Below are 2580 nucleotides of genomic sequence, written 5' to 3' on the forward strand. Positions count from 1 at the left end.
GGAGCTCTTCCGCCAGGGGTTTGAGTAGGAGCCGCCACTACGGTACCATCATTACCTGGCCCTGGCAGACAGAACGCCAGTATTGTCCGGAACACAGGACACTGAGCTAGTAGAGCAGCAGGTAAGTTCGTCATCTTTGCGGAATATCTGGAGCACTTTATATATGTAATTTTGTAATGTTGTATAATGTTTTAAATGGTTTTTAAAATGTTTTTATGTGCTGTCGTATGCCTGTCTGTGACCCGCCCTGAGCCCGCTTTTGTGGGGAGGGAGGGCTATAAATCGAAATAAATAAATAAATAAATAATAAATGTTCTTCTCCTCAGGAAAGCTCCTCCATTAGCATGTCACAGACTGGGGAACTCCTACAAGATAATGACTCCGCCCTACCCCACCTTCCTGAGTAGGTAGAAATGACCTGCCTGCCATTTATTCTTCTCACCTTGACACAGAGAGTACTCCATCTTTCTGTGTTTACCTCTCAGGATGCCAGTCACAGCTGCTGGCGAAACGTCAGGTAACACGATGCCAAGAACGCGGCCACGCAGCCCAGAAAATCTACAACCACCAAAAAATGTTTACTGGTCTGCTTATGTTAGTTATTTGTGACGCGGGCAGGGAGAAAAATGAGAACCAGCTAATTTGCAAAGACGTTCCTGCTTAGTCACAGACAGATTGCTTCGACTTGCCATAGGTGACCACCAGGCAAGTTTGCTCTACTGTAACACACACATACACACAAGGACGGTGTTTCCCTGGTGGTGGCTCCTCTGGTTCTTAACCAGGAAGCAAAGCAATAACTGGGGCGAAGGGACATGTGTCCCCCACCAGCCATAAACTCCCAGTAGCAAAGCTACCAAGCTCGTAAGCACATAGTAGATTTTTGGGTACATCAGGATCATTCCTGAATTACATTTCTATGATAACAAGAGTCATCCTTTTTTTGGTGCTTTCTGAGTATGTAAAGCATCTCACATACCTAGAAACAGTAATCATTGCAACAATCCTATAATTTTGGTCAGTAGTCATCTCCCAATAGTGGGGTGAGGCTGAAGGGGCCCCCTGATGAGTTCATGGCTCGAACATCGGAGTTCGCCACTTCTGTGCAGCTCTGTGTGCATTCGGTGACTGCACCAAGCGTATTGCATGGGTTTTGAGCACCAGACTCAGCATCCCAAGAATCCTGTTTATAGACGAGCAAATTTCTAGTCCAGATGGAATCAGCTAAGCAAATTTGCGGCCTGACAAAACCTGATAGCCAGGGAAATGCTAATTGCCATGAAGAAGGAGGAGGAGGAGGAGATTGGATTTGTACCCCACCCTTCACTCGGAGTCTCAGAGCAGCTTACAAACTCCTTTCCCTTCCCCTCCCCACAACAGACACTCTGTGAGGTAGAAGAAGAAGAAGAAGAAGAAGAAGAAGAAGAAGAAGAAGAAGAAGAAGAAGAAAAAGAAGAAGAAGAAGAAGAAGAAGAAGAGATTGGATCTATACCCCTCCCTTCACTACCCGAAGGAGTCTCAGAGCAGTTTACAAAACTCCTTTCCCTTCCCCTCCCCACAACAGACACCCTGTCAGGCAGGTGGGGCTGAGAGAGCTCGTTCCAGAACTGTCCTCGAGAGAACAGCTCTGACAGAACTATGGCTTGCCCGAGGTCATCCAGCTGCTGTGAGTGGAGGAGTGGGGAATCAAACGCGGTTCTCCCAGATTAGAGTCCACGCACTTAACCACTGCACCACGACACCACACTTTGGGGTCAGGAAGCAATTTTTCTCCAGGCCAGATTGACCGGGGATCCTGGAGGGTTTTTTGCCATCTTCTGGGTATGGAACAGGAGTCACTAGGGATGTGTGTTTGGGAGGGGGGGGGGTATTTGTGAATTTCCTGCATTGTGCAGGGGGTTGGTCTAGATGACCCCGCAGGTCCCTTCCAACTCTATGATTCTAGGAGGGCATAGCATGATTTCAAGAGGATGGGAGTCATAGCCTCCAATGGTTGGACGACAAGCAGGAAGGCAAATGGTGTCTGAATCAGTGACCAGCCCAATCATTTTCTTCTCCAGAACTGATTCCAGAGTCCAGACCATTATTTAGAAGTCTTTGTTGAGCCCAAATTAAAGCAGACCACCACCACCCTCCCGTCCTCACAGGTTACCAGCTCAAGATCAATGTTTGGCTAAAATGAACTGGCATTTGGAGGTACATACACAAAGATGTTTTCCAAGCGGAAGGAGGTAAGACCAAGGCCAGAGGGGGAAGGAGAAAGAATTTAGCTTCATATTTTTCCTTTGTGTTTTTTATTTTTCTCATCCAATGGCTGTTCAGAAACCACACCTCCTTATTAAACAGACCTTCCAGTCGCAGCCCGTTACAATAAACTCTAGCACAAAGAACTGCTGTTTTAAGGGTCAATGGTGAATTACTCCACTTGTAATTAAATCGTTCAAATTAAACAAAACATACTACTAAATTACGGCTTTGTGTTCTAGTGGTTTTTATTCCACGTCTTCCCCATAGTACGTTGGGTTTACGGCTGACCAGGAATAGATTAAGAAGAAGAAGAAGAGATTGGATTTATACCCC

This window comes from Gekko japonicus, unplaced genomic scaffold, assembly GCF_001447785.1.
Source record: "Gekko japonicus isolate JY-2015 unplaced genomic scaffold, Gekko_japonicus_V1.1 scaffold1774, whole genome shotgun sequence".
Lineage (NCBI taxonomy): Eukaryota > Metazoa > Chordata > Lepidosauria > Squamata > Gekkonidae > Gekko > Gekko japonicus.